The sequence below is a fragment of the Gadus macrocephalus genome, chromosome 6 (genome assembly GCF_031168955.1).
Source record: "Gadus macrocephalus chromosome 6, ASM3116895v1".
Taxonomy (NCBI): Eukaryota; Metazoa; Chordata; class Actinopteri; order Gadiformes; family Gadidae; genus Gadus; species Gadus macrocephalus.
In genome coordinates, this window is record NC_082387.1 from 8,724,709 (window position 1) to 8,749,418 (window position 24,710).

Sequence of the window (24,710 nt, forward strand, 5' to 3'; positions counted from 1 at the left end):
GAGAAAGTAATTATCTTCTGGTTCCAGTCTTTATATGCCCCGGATTACATATATGGTGTTTGTGGATTTAAATGATAATTCTTCATGTCAAGAGTTTGACAGTTTATTGTGCAATTGTTCAGTTAAAGGCTGTAGAGAAAACACAATGAGAAAGACTACACGTCTCGTGTGTAGATTACTGGCTGTACTCTTGGGTACTGTGTGTCTTGGGTAAACATGACCTGATATGATTATTCACTTTGTTGGGAGGATCTGAAACTGTTTAAATAGCTCTGTCTAACTGTAATCTTGACTCACTCTGCAAGAGCTATAATAGGTTATTGTCAACACCTATTTTGTACTTTTTTGCATTTAGAAGTCTCATCTGCCCTAGACGGAATATCTCATAAAGAAATTGCCACGGCACACCTCATCATAGTGTGAGTGCACCTTTATCCGCCTATCTGAGAGGAATCAGAGGACCGGCTCGAGACACTCAGAACCCACCGTGGTTCCACCTGTAATTTGTCAGCAGTCAGGAGGACACATACAGACACACGTGTATCTATCTTATCCCCTCCAGAGTAACCATGGACGCAGCAGAGTTCCGGCGCCGGGGAAAGGAGATGGTGGACTTTGTGGCGGACTACCTGGAGAACATTGAGCACAGGCGAGTGTACCCAGACGTGGAGCCCGGGTACCTGCGCTCCATGATCCCCTCCGAGGCCCCGCTGGAGCCTGAGAGCTACGAGGACGTGCTCAGGGACGTCGACAGGGTCATTATGCCCGGGGTGAGTTCACACATGTATTTATTCCCCCTCATTATCCTTCTGGGGATAAATGAAGTCCCCAGCAAGATCCCCTCTGATTGGCAAGAGAGTTACATCGTGAGTCTGTACAAGGGCAAAGGCGATGCTCTCAACAGAGGCAACTATAAGGGGTTGAAGCTTATTTAGTACTCAAGTGTTGGAGTGTGTAGTAGAAGGACTGATCAGGAAGCGAGTGGGGATCAACGAGATCCAATTGATTATTTAAGCCCAAATCTGGTTGAACAGAAAGTTTCCTTTTTTTAAGCCTCATATCTGTTTCGACCAAATATGTTACTGGAGTCACTGAACTGTAACTGCAGGATTGGCATACTAAACTCAGAGATGATCAGCAGCATGCAAATAAAATGAGTAGGCCTATGCTTGCAACATGTGTGCAACAATCACAGACAATGAGTCAACCATTTATGTTTTCTTGCCAATTCTTTCTCAATTGTTTTCTAGGTGACCCACTGGCTAAGCCCACACTTCTATGCCTATTACGCAAATTAAACTTCTTTCCCATCTATTTTGGCTGACTTGCTCAGTAGCGGCATAGGAACCATTGGCTTCACATGGGTAAGGCAGAAACTCTCAGTCTCAGTCTCATTAAAACGGCAATGTACAATGACTGCAATTCAATTGTTTTTATTGGATGGTGTATTATGGGTATGAAGTAGTGATTGCATGCAGTATCTATTTCATTTATATATTATAATTTATTTTGTTAAGGCTGCAAATCCAGCATGTAGTGAGTTGGAAACAGTGATGTTGGACTGGCTGGGCAAGATGCTCCAACTTCCAGAAGACTTCCTTTCAGAGACACAGGGTCAGGGAGGAGGAGTCATTCAGGTCAGTCATGACACAACAGCTTCTTTCTAAGGGAGAGATATACACTGGCCCCTACAGGTCAAACCAATTTATGATGTTTATTTTATTTTGTGTTCACTCTGTAATCGTCTTTCAGTATTTAGAAAAGCGCTATATAAGTCTAATGTATTATAATTTGTAATATTATGTTTGAACACATGCAGCTTACTCTTTTATGTTTTACTGTTTGTTTACTCATACATTTACAGTAATACATGTATGATTGTTCAGATGGCTCAATTGTCATGTTGAACCCGAAAACCAAACCAAAACTACTATAACCTATCCCAAACATAATTTCGATTTCAATTTAACAATATTGTAATATTTATAATTATTTCTTCTTCTAGGGTACGGCTAGTGAAGCGACTCTGATGGCGTTGCTTTCCGCTCGCCTCAAAACAGTGAAATGTGTCCAAGAATCCGATCCTCAACGATCAGAGGCTGACATTATTTCCAAACTGATAGCCTATACCTCCGAAGAAGTACGATTTGATCAGTGCTGTTGTTATCTTGCCAGCTTGAAATACTTGCAACACCCAGGAAAATACATATAAATATATTATGGGTAGATGGAGGCTATAGTAACTATAGAATCTCTTGTCCTTGCCTTATTCCTCAGGCCCACTCATCAGTGGAGAAAGCCAGTGTCATTGGCGGAGTGGTGATGAGGATGGTCCCAACAGATGAGCACTTCTCTGTCAGAGCAGAAACCCTGGAGAAGATGGTGGCTGAGGACAAGGCCGCTGGATTCATACCCTTCTTTGTAGGGAGATGTGCACACAGACTAAAGCACACATATATGGAATGATTGGATATTCATCGATACTTCTAGCCAAGATGCATAATGATGAATCCTAATTGTTGCTTTCAGCTCTAGTAAGAGCTGGATGTTTATTTTGCTTTCATTTTGTGTTTTTCAGTTCTGCGCTACCCTTGGCACGACTCCCTGTTGTGCATTTGATAAAATTGATGAACTTGGGCCAATATGTGAGTTGGCCACAAAGCAATGCAATGGTTGTGTTGCAGTTACTTTCCCATGGGAGCTATGTTTCCTATTTCTCTCTTTACATAAGCAAAAGTCATGTCTCCGCTTTAGTTTGAGTCTCGAGTGAAGTGGCTTCTAATCATTGTTTTTGCCCGTCTGTTCCAGGTAATGCAGAGAATATCTGGATGCATATTGACGCAGCCTATGCTGGATGTGCATTTATCTTCCCAGAATTCAGGCCTTTGTTGAATGGCGTTGAAGTAAGTTATACTACTACTATAAATTTTTGTAATTGTATTGTGTCTATTTGTGATCTGTTTGATTCCATTTAAATGAAGCAATAGAATAAAAATTAGCCACTTTCAGTAGCTTATTTTTAATTATTTGTTTAATGTGACTGTTCAATTAATTAATTGTGATAAAACAAAATAGTACAAAAGCAAATACATTTGTATCAACAATATAAGAAATAAAGGCTTACATTATTAATGATATCCTGGCAAGTTCTTTTTATGCAATGAACATTTATTGATAATATTTCCTTCCTTTCTTTTTAAAGTTTGCAGATTCATTTAACATCAACCCCCACAAATTTCTTCTAGTCAACTTTGACTGTTCGGCCATGTGGTAAGTAATCCGCCCACAATACCTGAATTATCCAGGTAGAGTAAATACCACTGTGGATCCAATACACAGTGTCAGTTTGAAGTAGCCTACCTAATTTGCACTAATTTCAGTGCAAGTTCTATCAGACTTTTTATGTATTCATCATAGCACAACGTAATAGATTTTAAATTGGGAATTGACAATCCACACTCTGATGTGAAATGCAAACATTCTCACAACTATTTTAACTAATTTAAAGACTTGATTCTGATTGGTCAATTATGGTATTCAGGCATTATATTAGCATTTATTTTGCTTTAGCGTCATGTAGGACCCCGTGGCCCAACGTCAAGAAGAGTTGGGGACATATATAAATATTATTAAATGGAAATTGGTTACATACGTGTTCAATTGGACTACCAGTTTGCAGAAAATCCAAGATATAATTATTATACTTTTTTTCTCAGTATGGGTAATGTCTTTTTTTGATCCATTTTCAATTCAACAAGCCATGCATTTGTGTTGTTTAAGGGTAAAAAAAAGCGCAGACCTAACCAGAGCTTTCCAAATGGATCCAGAGTACCTGAAACATGAAAACCAAGGGTCAGGTAGGTGCAACAGACTCTCCATCAGCCCTACTCTACCCACAAAATAGCTTTTTTACTTAAAAATAGTTAGTCTAAAAAGGATCAGCTACACAGTTAGTGCTGAATAGGAACACTGCTGAATATAGTGGCTTAATCTTAATCCAGTTCAGTCCAACTGAGTATGATGTGGGTGTTAAAGGGTTCGAGATCTGACAAGAACATTATTCGAAAGGGCCTTAAACAGCAAAAGTCCATGTCCATTACAATATCCAACTCAAAATTGTTTTCACACAATAGGTCTGGTTAAAGATTATATGGTAAGATAGTCTGAGCTGTAGTTGAATTACAATAATATAATTATAATATCATAAATAGATACATGCTAAATATCAAGGTTTTTTTTACTTCTCTGCACCTGCTCCTCTCTGACTCTCAGCATTGGGTCATTCCACTGGGAAGGAGGTTTCGCTCACTGAAGTTGTGGTTTGTGTTCCGCATGTACGGGCTCAGCGGCCTCCAAGCGTTCATCCGTAAGGTACACAGACTGAAGCATAGAAATATTGCTGTGTATATTATGAGTATGGTATATATTTGTACAAGATTTAATGACACAAGGCTACCATCTAGTGGATACATGTAAAAATGCCTACTGCCATAATACTTATTTTTCTACTTTTCATTTGAGGAATTATATTATATCTGCCTATTGCAGATGAGATACATATGTCTTGTTTTGGGAGACCTGTGGCTGTGACATATGTCACAGGTCTCCCAAAACAAACTAGGAAGCTTCAGCTTGTTCAGAATGCTGCTGCTAGAGTTTTAACAAAGACCAAAAAATTTGAACATATTACACCAATTCTTAAATCGTTACATTGGCTTCCTGTAGGTCAGAGAATTGATTTTAAAATCATGTTGCTAACCTATAAATCCCTACATGGTTTAGGCCCAAAATATTTAACTGATATGCTTCCACTACATAAGCCTTCTAGAACACTAAGATCTTCTGAGACCAATCTGTTAATTATCCCCAGAGTAAACACGAAACATGGGAAAGCAGGATTTAGTTACTATGCAACAAATAGCTAGAATAAACTCCCTGAGGATTTAAGACTTGCCCCAACTCTGAGCACCTTTAAAACAAGATTGAAGACTTTTATGTTTGCTTTAGCTTTCTGCTAAATCTTAAATACTTTACCTTTATTTTACTAAAATGCCTTTTTAACTTTCCCTTTATTTTCTATTTTCACCAGAAAAATACATGATCTGATACCAGAGAGAATGGTTGTATAAGGGTTAGAGTCCTGAGTTTGTTTGTCCTTTTGGTCTGGGCTAGAGTCCTAGAAGCTGGGTTAGAGTCCTAGAATTTGTTGAATAAGGCCTTTGGTCTAGGGCTAGAGTCCTAGAAGCTGGATTAGAGTCCTAGAATAAGAATAAGGCCTTTGGTCTGGGCTAGAGTCCTAGAAGCTGGGTTAGAGTCCTAGAATATTGTTAAGGGTTAGAGTCCTGAGTATAAGGGTTAGAGTCCTGAGTTTGTTTGTATAAGGGTTAGAGTCCTGAGTTTGTTTGTATAAGGGTTAGAGTCCTGAGTTTGTGTCCAAGTTCTGTCTGGGATAGAGTCCTAGAATCTGGATTGGAATTCCAGAGAAAGGACCAAGTTCCTTTAGGTCGGGTTGTAGTCCCGACTTGGGTTCCAGAGAGACTGTTGATCTGATCTTAAATACATTGCACTTTCAATTTTACTTACTAAAAAGCCTTTTTAACTTTCAATTTAATTTTCTCTTAAATACATTGCACTTTCTATTTTACTCATTTCTTGCATATGTTTTCTTTTACTTATCTATTATTTTATTTTATTGTATGACAATGTTTATATGTGAAGCACTTTGAGTCTGCCTTGTGTATGAAAAGTGCTATATAAATAAAGTTGCCTTGCCTTGCCTTGCCTTAAAAATGTCTTAATCTTTTAATCTTCTTTTGTATTAACCAAAGTCCCTGATGGTTGTTGGGCGATATTATACTGAATATGAACTGAGACACAGAATGTCTTCTGTTTGCAGCATGTGGAATTGGCCAAAACATTTGAGATTCTGGTGAGAGACGACAACAACTTTGAGATCTGTGCTGAAGTTGTCATGGGACTAGTTTGCTTCAGGCTGAAGGTAAAAGATGCATTCAAATATGCACATCATGCAAGTTATACTACACTATCAAACAGTGGCTAACTGGCCATAACTTCCAGAACAAATGAAATAAAGGCAACTATTTTTTCCTACGACATACTCTGCACTTGAAGATTTGTCTACTTAATCAATGAATCAATACAAACTACTCCTGTTGATTGCATCCAGATGGTATCATGTCTGTTCGTTCATTCTTTCAAAGTGTACCATCCGTTGTCTTTAATTCAACCTCCTCTCTGACTATGCGTTGCCCCCAGGGTTCGGATGAGCTGAACAAAGCCTTGCTGAAACAAATCACCCGGACGGGGAAGATCCACCTGGTGCCCTGCAAGCTCCGCGGACGTTTCGTCCTGCGCTTCGTCGTCTGCGGGCGGACCACCGAGCTGCGCCATATCCAAGAGGCGTGGAAGCACATCACCGAGCTGTCCAGCAAGCTCCTGCAGAACCTCTTTGATCATGAAGGAAAGGAAAACTGACCAGTCAGGATAGGGAATGTGACATCATTGTTGCCAAAAAGAGAGATAGATATTCACAGCATTTCCCGCACATATAGCCAAGGTGCCTATGCCATTTTACCTACATACCTTACCTTTTACCTTACCTACAGCACATTTTACAGGAAGATTTAGTTGCACTTCTCTTCTGAGTCAGCAGTAAGCATATGAGGGTTTGAGAACCAGCAGTAAGGCTGCGAACATGGATCAATTTATGGATCAATTTATATTTGCTTCATGATTTCAGTTGTCATCTTCATTTTTGTTGGTGTGCGGTAATCAACTGAACAGGCTTGGGTTGACTTTTATATTTACTGTGTGGCAATTGTAATACTTGGTCGCTTCTGTGGCGGGGTGTGTTTAGAAAGCCTGAGACTTTTATTGAAATTGAACACTTTGCTTTAATTTAAATTGAAACACTTTTTTGGGGGGCCCAGACTTGTATGGCTAGCTACGTTTTTCTTTTCCTTTTTTTCCCCTCAAAATTGAAATGAAAAAAATACATTCATATTTATGCATAGATGCAAATACCTTGCATGACTCAGGGCCTTAATTTTTATTCTATTTTATATTGTTACACAAAATGTATTGGATTTGTACGTTCTCACCGTATTTTCATATATTGATAATATTCTGTTAAATAATATCTCTCATTTGATCTTTCATCGTGGAGGGACCTTTCGGGCTCAGCCCATATGGTGGACTTGAAATTGCCTGTACCTGCCAAAAGATGAACGATGATGTCTAAAGGTCTTTTTTAATGTATAATGTAATGTGAGCAATTATGTTGCTTAGAATAAAATAAACCTGTAGGCTTTATAACTAAATGAAGCGCACCAGCGAAGAGGGTTCATTCACAAACTAAAGCAGTCCATAACTAAGTAGCTCTTCTATAACAGTAAAATATTGGAGATTTAAAATCAAAAGGCCATCAGAGAGGGGTGATGAGCCCTTCATTTTTCCTCAAAACTACAAAGGCATCTGAACCTTGAGATACATATTTATATTATTGCTATCTGGACAGCCCTCTCCCATATTATAGTACAGGAGAATGAGAGTCGATCCCTTATCGTAACTATCCTGGTCAACTGAAATAGTTTTGAGTTGCTTCCATTGCGCTGTGTACGCCATTTAAAGCGAGAAAAATAAGAACATGAAAACTAACAACATGGATACAACAACGCTAATTTGGAGTCACATCATTTGATGATAACCCACACCTGTGTTGGGTTATCTACGCCTGTGAAAATATCCATTGTGATTTTATTATAGCTTATCCTAACCTGATCGGACATCTGTGATTGCCAAATACAAATGGACAGGGGGAAGCGTAACTCCTTTATAAGTGTCTGCCTTGATAAGCCACACAAATTCCAATTTAAAAAAATGATAATCATAATTCTAAAAGGACCAACTATAGTGTGGCAGTAAGACCCTTTGTCCTGAATAGGACCACTGTTGGATGTAGCGGATTAATCTTATTCTAGTGCAGTCCAACAGCGTATGAGGTGGGTGTTAAAGAGTTTGAGATCTGACTGATTGGCTTAGCCAGATAAGGGAGCAAACACAACAAACAGGCTATGGCTTGATTTCATTAGCGGCCAATGAACCATGTATTTCAGTTGTTATTTATTCAGACATTAATAAACTACACTTGTGTAAGTGTGTTACATTTATTTGTTGAATGGGAATTATTTGAAACCCATCATTATTGATCCAGATTTATTATCAAGCCTCAGGTGGTCCTGTATAATGGAAGCTTATATGGCCAGTTTCAATTGTGAACACACGTGAAACATAGAAAAAAATATCGGTCCATGAAGTTATGACACAAGGCTACCATCTAATGGATACATGTAAAAATGCCAAACACTTATTTTCTACTTTTCGATTGAAGAATTATATTCAATCTGCCTGTTGCAGATGTGATACGATACCATATACACAGTAAATTCCCCAGTGTTAAATATGCAGTGTCAAACTCCATTCTTTTTTGTGAAAATGCTTAGGCCTACATTGCAGATGAATTGTAATGTTAAGAGTTCACACAATTCAAGCCTGTAAACATTAAACTGGTGTTATTACAGGTTGGGACAGTGACCTCTCATCGGTTTTACTGCTGTCACACCTGATTCCACCGTCTACCCAGGGACGGAAGAGACCAGGGAAAGTGTCCGCGTCCCAAGCAGAGAAACATCTTGTCATCTTCAAGAAGGTTTATATTTTTCCTAATTAAAATAAAGATTATTCATTATTATACTATTGCATCCATTGTAACGTCCATTGATACACGCAAGACTCGGTTCTTTTCACAGATGTTTAATGTCGCACTTGTCGTCTTCAAACAGATGCATTCTTGCATTCTTCAGCTTGCCAACACGTTTCACCATTACATAATCACACCCAAACACCATAGGACTAAAATACAGACATACAATTAGCTCAAGCTAACTTCTGGAAGCTTCCAGGGAATAATCAAAGGGTCAATCAAAGAAACAAAACAGGTACATTTACAAAATACTACTGGAGTCCACCTTGTGGTCAAAGAGTGAAATTACACATATAATCCACAGGGCAAGAAAACACTGCCTGAAGTTACTACCATGTTCATTTAATCATCTATGTGTGCATATTTCTTCCCAATAATATATAAAAAATATTTAATGATTACATAACAACCAAGTAAATTTTGTCGTATGTGTATCTTCTCAGACTGGAACAAGCATCCAAGAACATCTCGACACCATAACTACCAGCGCTCAACCATATCTCCTGGCTGTTGGAGTAAGGAAGGATGCAGTCCACCAGTTCTTCATCATTCTGGATAGGAGTGCCATACCTTGCAGGTCAACTTCTTCTCTAGGGGCTTTCGATGAGCTGTTTAAGGCCCATTTTGTGTTCGGCACATCATACAACTCCATGCTCCATAACATGTACATGTTCATCCAGACCACGGTGTACAACATCGATGTTGGGAAAGTCAAGGAGAGTCCTCGGGTTGCTGAAGTAAGGGCAAGGTTACTCAATTAGTGCCTGAGGTTTTTCCTCCATCATGAGGTGCTTTGTTTGTCAGGCTGAATTAAAAAGTTCCAATATGCTTGATAGGCACTTACGTTTAGTTCATGGTTACTTGACTGGAAGAAACCTTCGCCTTAAATGTGTTCAGACTGGATGTGGATCTGTGTTCTGTACTTTTTCTGGTTTTAGGAAGCATTTAAACACCAGGCACACTTTAAACGGTGCAGGAGAGGTTGTGGCAAGTAATGTAGATGAGACGCCAACATCATCTGAACCTTCTATAAATTCTTGATACGTGTGCCTCTGCTGTTGCACAACTCAAGGCAGCTGGATTAAGTCAGTCTACTGTAAACAGTTTTGTCTCATCCATGGAAGAAGTGTTTTTTTAGATTAATAGTCAGGCTAAAGATGCAGCTTTACAGTGCTTATCTCCTTAGGACACTGAAAATAAGAATAAAATAGAGGAATCCTTCAAACAGTTGGAAAATGGAAAACGCTTCACATGCTTGAATACAGAAACCAAACGAAACAAACACTTCAAAGAGAAATGGGGAAACGTTGAACCTGTTGAAAAGGTGCTCGGCACAAGATTTGACAGCAGAAGAAACAAATCTACTGGGACATATGACCAGGTCATTATAACAGATACGTTTTTTATATGTTCCCATCCTAGAAACGCTTAAGAACAGTTTTGATAACCTAGAACTGACCAACATGTTCAAGCCCAGGCACATTCCCAAACAAGGTGTTTATACAGACATAAGAGATGCCAACCAGTTTAAAGAAAATCTGTTATTTTCTAAAGAGAACGATGCATTGCAGATTCAACTATTTTATGACGACTTTGAATGAGCAAATCCCTTGGGCTCAAAAAAGGGTATCCATAAATTAGGGGCTATATATTTCACTCTGAGAAATTTTCCCCCAATCTTTAATTCGGCTTTGATTAATATTCATTTATGTGCTCTTTTCCACGCACAGGACATAAAACGTTATGGTTTTAATCTGATACTTGAACCACTGGTGAATGATATAAAAGTACTTGAGACAGAGAGACTTAAAGGCCCACTATGCAACTTCGGGCATTTCTTCGCTGTTTTCTTGGTTTTGGCACGCACATTTCTCTACACAGCGCCCCCTACAGCTTCGTAGTAGATATTTTACAACACTGTCGTAACAACTCGTTGACGACCCTTCCCCATGCACTTCTACGCGAGCCATGTGCATTTGTTTTCAAAGAAGCCGGCGAATGCGTGGAGCTGTCGCGTTAAAATTGTACCGGGGGCGAAAATTGTACCGGCCTACGTCATCTGTTTACATCTTGACAACCTGCCTGGTAACAGACGACGCGATCGTCTGTTGCCGGGTAGGTTGCAAAAAACATTCGGCTCATGTTTCCAAAAGACGAAATAACATAATACAGATAACGGATTGCTAGATAACACTTGTTTTTACTTTATATTTGTATTGTATTTAATTGTTTAATCGAATAGCAACAGACGACGCGATCGTCTGTTGCCGGGAAACGGGCGATCGCGTCAAATGACGTAGGAAGGTTCTTGAACATTCGCGAACTTTCATGCTCGTTCATTGCACTCCTTCATTGAGCGCGACAAGACAGAACACTTATTCTACCATTAACATTTATTGGCGTTGCTAACTTTATATTTGTATTGTATTTAATTGTTTAATCGCATTTATGAATGTTCAAGAACCTTCCTACGTCATTTGACGCGATCGCCCGTTTCCCGGCAACAGACGATCGCGTCGTCTTTTGCTATTCGATTAAACAATTAAATACAATACAAATATAAAGTAAAAACAAGTGTTATCTAGCGATCCGTTATCTGTATTATGTTATTTCGTCTTTTGGAAACATGAGCCGAATGTTTTTTGCAACCTGCCCGGCAACAGACGATCGTGTCGTCTGTTACCAGGCAGGTTGTCAAGATGTAAACAACAGATGACGTAGGCCGGTACAATTTTCGCCCCCGGTACAATTTTAACGTGACAGAGCCATGTCCGAAGTAGATGTTCATAAAGTGTAGGCAAGGTTATACATTTTTCAAATGGTGCATTTGTATTGCAATAAACATAAATCCATCCTTTTTTATAGTTGACGGGGAGAATTTATATCCTAGATTATAATTGTTTTATCTTAGGTTCAACAGAACAATCAGTGTAAGAGTGTTGGCCAACATAATAATCTAAATAAACAAGAACCTGGATTCAGGGATTCAGTCTGTATCTGGGGGATGAGACAGACGAACAGCAAAACACCCATGGAAACAAAGGTGTTTATATGGTTGCAACCAAGCAAGCTAGAAACATACAGGGCTCACAACAAAACGGTCGAGAAAACAATTTTTACAGGGCTCACAACAAAATTGTTGAGCAAACACATTTGTACAGAGACTATCAACATCAAGAATACCACGAAGACAAAGTTCACCGAAGGGTACTTTCAATTTCAAAAGCAACACGGCCAAGTCGGCGTCTGATTTGCAGTCTTCTTTTTCTTTCAGTTCACGCTATTCCTGAAAAGCTTGCCCAACGTTTACTCGTGTCTGGCCTCTCTGTCGGTCAGTCTCCCTTTTCTCTTCTTCTGTTCCTCCGACATTGGGTTTCTCTGTCTCTTTTTAGTCGGCTGATCTATGATGAATGTAACAATCCCTTAGTTACTTGTGTTTATATCGAGCCGGTTCCGTGTTTGGGGGTCTGTGCCGTAAAGCAATTCTTTACTTTGCGAGAGACCCGAGACTCCCTGCCGATGTTTCTGCCGGCGGCGGGTCGCCGGCAGAAACATATTCCTTTTCTCCGCCAAGATGCGCAAGGGGGAGTCGAAACAACGAACAAAAATGTATAATAGAACCATCGCAATGACTCTTAGCCTGTTATATTAAGGTAAATCAAGCCAAAAAAGTTGCATAGTTCCCATTTCACTCGTGTCTGATCTCTTTTCTGGTCCATTCTTCTTTTGTTCCACCGACAGTCGCCTCTTGGGTCCCTTATCAGTCGATTGATCCATGATGAATGCAACAATTGCCTCGCAACTGGCTGTTTATATCTAGCCGGTGCCATGTTTGGGTGTGTGTCTGTGCCGTAAAGCATTTTCGAAACTACAATCTGACTACATTTTCGAGGCGCGATTGGATACTTCCGCTGCGTCACATCCGGATTGTGTCGGTCCGAACAGATCAAGTTGCATATGCGCTTTTTCCTTGGAGAGGTGACATGGGGCAATGACACACCCACCAAACGACCCAGAAATGGTTGCAGAACCATCAGAATAACTCTCAACCAGCATAATTAATGTAATTTTGGCTAAAAAAGTTGCATAGTGGGCCTTTAACATTTCCATGTCTGAAAGTGTTATTCATGGTACCATTGTCCAGGTCACTGGGGATAATTTGGGTTTGCATGGTCTGTTTGGCTTTGTGGAATAATTTAGTGCTCGCTATTGCCCATATCATCCCACTGCAGACACAAATGGGCGTTCTCGTGTGGTGGGGGTTCCCGTTTACGCAGACTGGAACGCCCCCTTCTTAGTGTACTACTCGAAAACCATGTAAATAGTGTTGTAAAACTTCCAAAGCTTTTCAAATCTTATTTAGAAAATAACTTCACATGGTGTGTCTTTTTACAATTTATTCGCTACCAGCATCCGTAGTGTTGATCAGCAGTGAAATAGTCCGCCAAAGACGTTGACGTCGCTTAGCAACCGAAGACGCTGGGGTTGTTACCGGACTACTACCCATGCAAGTGAACGGAGCGTTCCACGGCATTGAGAAGACTCGTCTAATAAAGGCCTATAATCTTTCTGTTTATGGCATAGATTTCTCCTCAGATTAGGCCAATAAAGATCTGGAATTGTGATGAGACTGGGCGCCAGGATCACTTCCTCTCCACTACGGTGGTTGCCGAGGCTGGGTCACCTTGTTTTGAGATCACTGCTGGGGAGAAAGGAGAAACCTCAACCTGCCTTTCCAGCATCAACGCTGCTGGTGGGTATGGCCCAACCCTTGTCATCTTCAAGGGCAAGAGGATGAAGGCAGATTGGCTCTTTGGGGCTCCCGAAAATACCTTCCTCAGGATGTCGGATAACGGGTGGATAAACACAGAATTATTCACTGAATGGGGCAAGTTTTTTCTCCGAAGCCTGCCCAAAGATGATCCACGACCCTACTTGCTCCTTGTTGATGGCCACTAATCCCATGTGTACAACATTGAATTTCTGTATTTGATGAAAGACAACAATGTATGTGTTTAGCCTTCCCCCTCACACTACACACTATCTGCAGCCTGTGGATAGAGCTCTATTCAAGAGTTTAAAATATTTCTGGAGGATTGGGGGACGAAGGGTCACCAGGGAGAGAGGAGGGAAGCGTCTGGACAGGGCGTTGTTCATGTCATTGTTTTCCAAGGCCTGGAAGCAAGCTGCAACGCCCTCAAATGCCCAGGCTGGATTTCGTCAGGGATATTCCCATTCAACCCAGACAAGATGAAGAAAATTCTTTCTTGATGTATAGTTTTGGAGAATATATCCTTTGAAAACCTCACATATACATTTCTTTGGCTGATGGAAATTGCATTATGTTAGCACCTCAAAGTGAGCTATAGACAAAAATATACATAAGTTCCGGGACTGAATGATATGACTATACTAGCTGTTGTGATTTTGAGAAAATGTCCTTTGAAAAACTCACCTATGCATATTTTGGCCTATGCAAATTGCATTATGTTGGCACTTTGAAGTGAGCTATAGACAAAATAATAGATAAGTTCCGGCACGGACTGACATGACCATATTTACCCTTGTGCTGACTACCTGCACACAAGTAACCATGTGCTTTTTCTGTATAGATTTTGAGAATATGTCCTTTGAAAACCTCACCTATGCATATTTTGGCCTATGCAAATTGCATTATGTTGGCACTTTGAAGTGAGCTATAGACAATATAATAGATAAGTTCCGGCACGGACTGACATGACCATACTAAGTGTTATACCGACTACTTGTTCACAAGTAACCATGTGATTTTACTGTATCGATTTTGAGAAAATGTCCTTTGAAAACCTCACCTATGCATATTTTGGCCTATGCAAATTGCATTATGTTGGCACTTTGAAGTGAGCTATAGACAAAATAATAGATAAGTTCCGGCGCTGACTGACATGACCATAGTAAGTGTTATACTGACTACTTGTACACACGTAACCATGTGATTTTACTGTATAGATTGTTAGAAAATGTCCTTTGAAAACCTCACCTATGCATATTTTGGCCTTTGCCAATTGCATTTTCTTAGCACTTTGAAGTGGGCTATAGACAAAATAATAGATAAGTTCCGGCACGGACTGACATGACCATACTAAGTGTTATACTCACTACTTGTACACAAGTAACCATGTGACTTTACTGTAAAGATTTCGAGAAAATGCCCTTTGAAAACCTCACCTATGCATATTTTGTCCTATGCAAATTGTATTATGTTGGCACTTTGAAGTGAGCTATAGACAAAATAATAGATAGGTTCCGGCACTGACTGACATGACCATAGTAAGTGTTATACTGACTACTTGTACACACGTAACCATGTGATTTTACTGTATAGATTTCGAGAAAATGTCCTTTGAAAACCTCACCTATGCATATTTTGGCCTTTGCCAATTGCATTTTCTTAGCACTTTGAAGTGGGCTATAGACAAAATAATAGATAAGTTCCGGCACGGACTGACATGACCATACTAAGTGTTATACTCACTACTTGTACACAAGTAACCATGTGATTTTACTGTATAGATTTCGAGAAAATGTCCTTTGAAAACCTCACCTATGCATATTTTGGCCTATGCAAATTGCATTATGTTGGCACTTTGAAGTGAGCTATAGACAAAATAATAGATAAGTTCCGGCACGGACTGACATGTCCATATTAACTCTTGTGCTTGTAATGTATTGTGTGTGTTTCCGTAGTTCAGGTTGTATGACGTCAGGACGTAATTGCATGTACTTGTATAATGGCGGACAACAAGTAAAGACGTGTTTTTGATTCTAAGCAGCGCATGTGTCCGAGTCACATCAATATACAACATGGTGTCAGTAGAAATCACGGAATGATAAAAGAGAAAAGAAAAAGTGGCACAGTTACAGCCACCGTCAAGTTTGAGCCTACAAGGTAATCTTGCGGAAAACTGGAAATTATGGATCCAGAAGTTGGAGTTGTTTTGTACTGCTAGCGGAATAGCTGAAAAGTCCGAGGCGGTGCAATGTGCTACTTTTCTGCACGTGGCGGGTGAAAAGGCGATAAAGGTTTACAACACGTTTGTCTTCAGTGAAGCTGAGAAAGACAAAATTCAAGTGTTGAAAGAAAAGTTCAAAGATTACTGTGAGCCTAGAAAGAACCTTCCATACACCCGACATATGTTCTTCACAAAGGCTCAAGGACCGACAGAGACCATAGACGCCTACGTGACGGCGTTGAAGAGCAAAGCCAAAGATTGTGAGTTTGGACTTTTACATGACTCTTTGATACGTGACAGGATTGTATGCGGCATACGAGATGATAGTGTAAGAAGAAGACTATTAAGAGAGGCGGATCTTACGTTAGAAAAAGCCATTGATGTCTGCCGTGCCAATGAGATCACGTCAAGTCAAGTTTAAATGCTCAATGAAGAAGTTGAAGTGCATAAAATAAGACCTGTGAATACAGCTAAGACAGAAAGAGCTGAAAAGGGCAGAACAAAGCCAGCGTCACAGGATGAGCAAAAGGGATTTGATTGCAATAGATGTGGATATAAACATGAATACAAGAAATGTCCAGCTTTTGGTCAGACGTGTAAGTCATGCCAGAAAAAGAATCATTTTGCAAAGATGTGCAAGGCACAAGGCCACACAAGGAAAATGCATGCTGTGGAACAGAGTGACAGTGAACATAACATGTTCTTTGGCACAATCAATGTGGAACAAGAAGTATGCATCAAAAAGATTGACAATGCAGAGATGGAGGATGGCGATGAGTGGACTGAAGAACTGAAGATAAACAGGAGAAAGGTGAAATTTAAGCTTGATACTGGTGCAGGTTGCAATGTAATGTCAGCAGACACGTTCAGCTCACTCGACATCGGAGGAAAGCTGAAAAAATCCACCTGCAGGCTTGTTGCATATTTCGGCCACCAGTCGGCGCCATTGGGCAAGAGAGAACTCACTTGTGTGCACAAAGGACAGAAACACAAGATTGAGTTTGAGATCACGCAGCAAAATGTTCCAGCAATACTGGGAAAGAAAACATGCACTAAGTTAGGCTTGGTGAAGAGAGTGTATGATATAAAAAAAGACAATGACATTCTGAATGACTTTGATGACTTGTGTTCTGGTTTAGGATGTTTACCAGGGATACACCATATTCAGATTGATCCAACTATTTCACCAGTTGTGCATGCTCCAAGAAAGGTGGCTCTCAGGGACAAAGTCCCTGAGTCCAGTGGCTCTCAGGGACAAAGTAGTGGAAGAACTACACAGGATGGAACAGAATGGAGTGATAACAAGACAAATAGAACCGACAGACTGGGTGAGTAGCATGGTGACGGTGGTCACACCGAAAAAGATGAGGATATGCATGGATCCAAAGGATCTTAATCAGGCAATAAAACGAGAGCACTATCCACTGCTAACTGTTGAAGAGGTTGTCTCCCGCATGCCGAAAGCAAAGTACTTTTCTGTGCTAGACGCAAATCAAGGGTTTTGGCAAATTAAACTGGACGAAGAAAGTTCCAAGTTGTGCACATTCAACACTCCTATAGGGAGATATCGGTTCCTCCGTCTACCCTTTGGAATCTCTTCTGCATCTGAGGTGTTCCAGAGATCCGTGGCACAAATGATTGAAGGCCTGGAAGGAGTAGTCAACATTATCGATGATTTGCTTGTATGGGGTGACACAATCGAGGAACATGATCAGAGATTGATAAAGGTCTTGGAGAGAGCAAGGGAGTACAACTTGAAATTGAACAGAAACAAATGTAAAATCAGAACTACAGAGATCAAGTACATAGGTCATGTACTCAGCACTGATGGGCTGAAAGCAGATGATGAAAAAGTGAGAGCTGTGGTACAGCTACCACCACCACAAGACAAACAGGAGCTGATGAGATTCATGGGCATGATACAATATCTTGCAAAGTTCATTCCCAACCTGTCTGAGGTCAGCGCTCCACGGAGAAAGCTGCTAGAGAATGACACGGCATGGCATTGGGAAGAGGAGCGAAAGCAAAGCTATGAACAATTGAAGAAGTTGGTTACCAATGCACCAACACTCAAGTTCTATGATGTGAAAGCACCTGTGACATTGTCTGTGGATGCCAGTTCAGAAGGCATAGTACAGGCCTTCCATCTGTAATACTGCAAGATGGAAGGCCTGTAGCATATGGATCACGAGCGCTTACTGACTGTCAGCGCAGGTATGCGCAAATTGAAAAGGAATTACTTGCCATAGTTTATGGGTGTGAGAAATTCCACCAGTATTTATATGGCAGAGACATTAAAGTTGAGAGTGATCACAAACCGCTTGAGAGCATCTTCAAAAAGCCACTCCACCAAGCTCCCATGCGATTGCAAAGGATGCTTCTCAGACTACAGAGGTACACGCTCAAAGTTACCTATAAGCCAGGGAAAGAGCTGTACATCGCTGACACTCTGAGCCGTGCTTTCCTAAAAGAGCAAAAATAAGATTTGCTAGGAGAGGAGTTGGAAGTCAACTGGGTTACACCACAACTACCCATCTCAGAAAAGAAATTAATCATGTTCAGAAAAGCAACAACAGATGATCCGGAAATGCAAATGCTATGAGACATCACAATGACAGGATGGCCAAAAGAAAGAGATGATGTTCCAAAAGAAATGAAAACATACTGGACATTCAAAGAGGAAATCAGCTATGCATCAGGACTGTTGTTCAAAGCTGCAAAACTCATTGTGCCAAACCAGATGAGACAGGAAATGCTGAACAAAATCCATGAGTCACATCTTGGCATAGTGAAATGTAAAGAGAGCGCTAGGGATATTCTCTACTGGCCAGGCATGTCAACTGAGATAGAGGGCGTTGTGTCTCAATGTGCTGTATGCAATGAAAACAAAAACAGCAATCCCAAAGAACCTCTACTTCCCCACACACTGCCAGGAAGACCATGGGAGAAGATTGGCACAGATCTCTTTCACTACAATGGTGCAGAGTATTTGCTCTGCGTAGATTACTATTCAAAATATCCAGAGATCACCAAGTTGTGTGACACAACCAGCCGAGGTGTCATCACTGCCATGAAGTCGACATTCGCTAGGCACGGAATCCCAGTTTCCGTAGTCTCTGACAATGGTCCACAATATGCCAGTGGTGAATTCAGAGGGTTTTCTGAGAGTTGGGAATTTGAACATGTTACTTCCAGTCCAGGACATGCTCAGTCTAATGGTCAGGCAGAAAGAACTGTACAAACAGTAAAAAACATGCTCAAAAAGGCACAGAGCGGCAATGGCGATCCATACATTGCTTTGCTCGAATACCACAACACACCGCTGGAGGGTATAGGATTATCTCCTGCACAGCTGTTAATGGGACGTCGTCTAAAGTCCAAACTTCCAGCATCAACAACTCTATTGACTCCTGAAAATAGAGCTCAAGTTCAAGACAATCTGAAGTGCAGACAAATGAAGCAAAAGAGCTACTTTGACAGACAAACACAAAAGTTGCCAGATCTACGAACAGGTGAAAATGTCAGGATACAGAAAGGAGATACATGGCAGCCAGCTGTGGTTGTGGAAAGACATCAGCTACCAAGATCCTTCATAGTTCGCACACAAGATGGACGAGTCTACAGGAGGAACAGAAAGCATCTACTGAAGACAGGCGAGAGGGAATTTCCACCTACAGAGATGCAGGACATTCCCACATACACACACACTGAAACGGCACACACTGGATCTGACACAGAAGGCAACGACACAGAGGTCAATCAGGACACTGACTCACATGATGGACAAGCACAGTTACAATTACATCACACAAGGTCTGGGAGACAAGTCAAGATTCCAGCCAGATACAGAGACTAGACATACCTTCGAACTCAAGCAGATTGATGCTATGTCACAAAGGTTGTGTTACTGAGTGTTAATGAAAAAAAAAAAGAAGAAAAAAAAGAATGTTGTAGATTTATTAAAGGTCCCATGACATGAAAATCTCAATTTATGAGGTTTTCTAACATAAATATGAGTTCCCCTAGCCTGCCTATGGTCCCCCAGTGGCTAAAACTTGCGTTTGGTGTAAAACGAGCACTAGCTGTTCTGCTCGCCTTTGAAAAAACGGAGGCTCAAGCGCGCTGATTTGGAAATCTGTGCTCATGACGTCATGAGGAATCTCAGCTCCTCCCCTTACTCTGCCTGGCCCGCCCAGAGACGTTGGCCCGCCAATGAGACTCGACCGTGCGAGCGCCACATGTGTGTGTGTGAATACACACACTGTAACGGTGTGTATTCACACACACAGAACGGTTATCCAAATAACAAGGAAGTGTACAACACTTGCGTTACAGTCCTGGAGCTCTATATCTAAATAATATCATATACATAGATATCTATATCATATAACATTTTGTGTGCGCCTCCAGACGATATTATGAATCACAAACGACTTTGTCGGGTTCTGCGACGTCTCTGGTTCTTCCACTTTCACATCAACCTGAAGTCGACTGAACCGCACGCTGCCTGCTGCCGGCTGCCCGCTGCCGGGCGATGGTGCCTCGCGGCAACCGGCGGCATGTCGCAGTTCATGTACTTCAGCGAGTCAAATCAAAGTTCCTTTCCCCCAATTCCTTCTCAACCATGGCTCAGATAACCCCCACGACAGTCTCGTTGTGGAAATACAAGACACGTCAAAGAACCGACAAGAAACACTTGCGTTACAGTGTGTGTATTCACATTGATGTGGACGTTGAAGAACCAGGAACGTCGGAGAACCCAACGCGGTCGTTTGAGATTCATAATATCGGCTCACACAGCTTTTGGCCGTGATGATATATATTATATGATATAGATATCTGTGTAGGCTATATGATAATATTTAGATATAGAGCTCCAGGACTCCCGTGTGTTCTAGAATATTTACAGAACACGGCTAAAGGCTGTGTGCGGCTCGCCATTGCATACATCCACTGTAAACAGAGCGCATGGTGGCTGCAAGCTGCTCAGGGCCACACCCCCACCCTCCTCCTTGACACGCCCACCGAAACAGCGCATTTGGGGGAAGCTCAATGTGCGACTGGCTCGGAGTGGCTGTAACTCTGCACCACGGCTGAATTTAGGGAACGTCTTTGAATACTGTGTTAGTTGCCCACTAATACCTATATTAAAGAATACATAAAATAGCATGTCATGGGACCTTTAATGCATGAGTGTAACATAATGCATTTTGTTGTTGGTATTGTTAGATATGCTGTAGAATACAATACAAGTTTATTTAAATGGTTAAACCGTGAAGAAAAAGTTTTACCTTAAGGCATTGTTTTATGTTACGTGTCATAACTACAACAAAGAAGTGAGGCATTCTATTGTGTCAGTTTAATTTAAAACGAAAGCAAAAAAAAGCATCTTAAGAAAGGGGATGTAATGTATTGTGTGTGTTTCCGTAGTTCAGGTTGTATGACGTCAGGACGTAATTGCATGTACTTGTATGATGGCGGACAACAAGTAAAGACGTGTTTTTGATTCTAAGCAGCGCATGTGTCCGAGTCACATCAATATACAACAGTGCTGACTACCTGTACACAAGTAACCATGTGATTTTACTGTATAGATTTCGAGAAAATGTCCTTTGAAAACCTCACCTATGCATTTTTTGGCCTTTGCCAATTGCATTTTCTTAGCACTTTGAAGTGAGCTATAGACAAAATTATACATAAGTTCCGGCACTGACTGACATGACCATATTCACCCTTGTGCTGACTACCTGTACACACGGAACCATGTGATTTTACTGTACAGATTTTGAGAACGTTGTGCTGACTACTTGTACACAAGTAGGCCTATCAATGCGATTTTACTGTATAGATTTTGAATAAATGTCCTATGAAAACCTCACCTATGCATATTTTGGCCTTTGCAAATTGCATTTTCTTAGCATTTTGAAGTGAGCTATAGACAAAAATATACATAAGTTCCGGGACTGAATGATATGAATATACTAACTGTTGTCCCGACTACTTGTGCACAAGGAACCACATGATTTCACTGTATAGTTTCGGGGAAAATGTCCTTTGAAAACCTCACGTGCATGCTTGGTCCTTTGAAAACCCTTTTTTGTTGTGGACGTTTTCACGCCGATAGCGTTTGCAGCGATCCACACAAACACACAACCGTAGGTGAAGGCTTTTATTTTGAGATCGTTGTGAGATACCGCACAAAGGCTGTTTAGAGTAGAGGCGCACAAAGATTTTGTGTGACGGCTGGCTTAACCGCGGATGGACGAATGGCGGCTCACTTGACCGCAGTGCAGAGAGTAATGGCGGCCCAGGTAACATGTCTTTTTGAAATTAGCCTCCCTCCAGCTTTTAAACCCTTTTATTGAAACCAATGGCATATCCTGTATTAAATTTAAGTTATGTATGTTGTCAGATGTGACCGTCTTCTAATATATTGGGGTTTTATATACTAGTAATAGGCCTGTACTAGATGCTTCTATGATTTGGCTGAAGTTGCACCTCTCAAAGTAAATCCAGAGAGGTCCTGCATTGCATCAGTCAATGCTAGCTTGATTAAAAACAAGGTCATGATGTTAATATTTAATTGTTTACTCATCAGATCATTGTTACAGTTGTTTGAAGCCATGCCCGTGGTTTGTAAACATGTTTTTAACAATAAAATCATCTACAGGTGGTTGGGGCTAGCACCCGTTACAATGTAGCTTCGTGCTTTACAATGAAGTAAAACTAGATTATAATAAGAATGTAAACTGGTATTGTCATCGATAAATCATGTACTTCATTAATGCAATATGCATGTGCAGTTGAACATACTGCTGCATAGACAACATGGCCAGACTCGGACCGTGGCAGGATAGACCTGGGGTTGGGCCTTTTTCCTCCACCGCACGTGAAGATTATTATTTTTTTTCCGTGGCGAGATTTAAATCGACACGTTAACTTTAAAGTCAACATGTCGACATTAAACTCGAAATGCCGAGAATAAAGTTGAAATGTCATGTCGTCTTTAATCTCGACGTGTCGACTTTAAACTCGAAATGTCGAGAATAAAGTTGAAACATCATAATCTCGACGTGTCCATTTTCCGTTCCTCTGTCAGCACGCAGACGCTCCGGGCATCCTCCCAAGCGTGCAGCGGATGACACGAAGTAGTCGGCTCGGCAATAACCCTCGGGTCATTGTTTGTGGTGTAGGCCTCCATCCAAACAATATAGCGACTAAAACCTTCAATGCAACCACTGATTGCAATGCCGTATGGCTTTAGTTCATCGTACCCATCCATATGCCAGAGTGCATTCGGACCTTTGCTGTAATATTGCCTGCGCCTCAGACGCAGGGCATGCCTTTGCTCTACACCCAAGGCCGCCTTAATGCACGGGCTTGTTTTTTTTTATTATTTTTTTATACTGGCCCATGATAGGCCCCCCGATTGGCGAAGGCCCAAATCAATGTGATTTTTTGTTTGGGGCTTGACACCACAGCCACAGTCGTCTCACCCCCCCCGTCAGGATTTCTCATCGAACAACAACCCCCCACCCCCACCGTCGGAAAAAAAAATACGCATCTTCATCGTAAGATCCCCTCTCAGGGGGCCTACGAAACCTCCCAGCCCCAAGGCCCAATTGCAGGTTAAGGCAGGCCTGTTCATACCCTCAGGATCAAGCAACTTGATCAATTGTCTTTCTGTATTTTGCGACACAACATAACCTTTATGTATTTCACGGAGTCGCAACCATCTGTATCCTTGCATCTGCCCATTTCCAGCCAGTTCAGTTTGCTAGAACGGGGCCACTTCTTCCAGGTTTGTATCATTCCTCCTGAACAGACGAAGTTTTCCACACAACCTTCTCAGCGTCCTTACACTAATCACCACACTGTGGTTCGGCGCTAAAACAGCGAGTATCTCTTTATTGTTAAACCCAATTCTGAAATACAATTTTACCAAATTATCTACACAAGCCATTGGATTCAGTGCAGGCCCGTGGAGTGGTTGCTATCTCTCCCAACTAATGTCAACTATTCTCGACATTTCGAGTTTAATGTCGACTTTAAAGTCGACAAATCGAGATTAAAGTCAACATAATATTTCAACTTTATTCTCGACGTTTTGAGTTTAATCTCGACATGTCGAGATTAAAGTCGACATGACATTTCAACTGTTTTCTCCAGACTCGTGTTTCATTTCATTTGCACAGAGAGTCTGAACCCACTCAATTGACTAACGTCAACTCACGGGTGTCGGTTGAAGTTTAAAACTATTGGATCTGCCCAGTGCCGCTCTGGATCTGCCATAACCAATCGCTAATGTTTGACTTTCATTTACCATTGATGTGTGATGCTATCTCGATGCTGTCTCCTCTGTGGCAGGTGGCCATACGTCGTCAGCAGGCCCAGGAAGAGGAGCTTGGGATTAAGTAGTCCCATAACGCTGTCCAGCTCAGACATGGTGGGGAAGAATGAAGCGGGTGGCAACTGCCTGTATTCAGAGGAGGGCTTCTCCCCTACCACGTCCTCCAGCTTCTCTGCATCAACCCCCATCAAAGGTGAAGATGTCACCCTCTCTCAGCTCACGCCACCCTCAGCGACAGCGTAAGGCTACTGGGTGGAGGAGGAAAGGGGCTATTGACCTCATTCACACGACGGCCGTCTTGAGTTGTAAAGGACCTGGCTGTAGCATTTTTAAGGATTGTTGTGTTGACCGTACCGTCACCATCATGACTAGTTTCGGTCCCGAAAAATGACTTTAGTAGGAATACACATTTTCATAGTTTCTTGCCAATCCCTGAACTTCGCAGTGAGTGGCTTTGTAAAGCAAGTTTTACCTGCTGCTTAATGAAACAAACAATTTTCGATAAGAGAGACTGCTAGATGACCCCATAGTTCAAATACATTTGAACTATGGGTGTGAACAGGCCTACTGCTGTGGCGGGGGGGGG

At 41.2% G+C, this 24,710-nt stretch overlaps 1 long non-coding RNA gene and 1 pseudogene across 1 annotated transcript; both read left to right on the top strand.

The window, feature by feature from the left end:
• Positions 1–382: 382 nt before the first annotated feature.
• On the top strand, positions 383–7,155 carry LOC132459381 (aromatic-L-amino-acid decarboxylase-like; annotated as a pseudogene).
• On the top strand, positions 5,269–5,777 carry LOC132459382 (uncharacterized). The gene is made up of 2 exons (XR_009526218.1): positions 5,269–5,326; positions 5,495–5,777. It is a non-coding gene; the product is annotated as an uncharacterized LOC132459382 (long non-coding RNA).
• Positions 7,156–24,710: the final 17,555 nt, after the last annotated feature.